Genomic DNA, 210 nt, shown 5'->3' with positions numbered 1-210 from the left:
AAGTAGGGGCTAGTTTGAGACGCATTTGAAATGCGTATTAGGCCCTGAATGGAGGATATGTGTGGCCTGGATGTCCCCCCGGGGAGGCTGCCCAGGGGCTCCGGGCCTGTGAGAGTGGGCCTGCTTCCCTGGCTGAGATGCGTGCTGCAGCCTCGGCCCGTGCCGCATCGGAAAAGCAGAGCAGAGATTGGACTGGGCGATCTCCAAGGT

The sequence above is a fragment of the Bison bison genome, unplaced genomic scaffold (assembly GCF_000754665.1).
Source record: "Bison bison bison isolate TAMUID 2011002044 unplaced genomic scaffold, Bison_UMD1.0 scf7180017864036, whole genome shotgun sequence".
NCBI classification, from domain to species: Eukaryota; Metazoa; Chordata; class Mammalia; order Artiodactyla; family Bovidae; genus Bison; species Bison bison.
The sequence above is the reverse complement of the archived record's forward strand: the minus strand, read 5'-3'. Positions refer to the sequence as shown.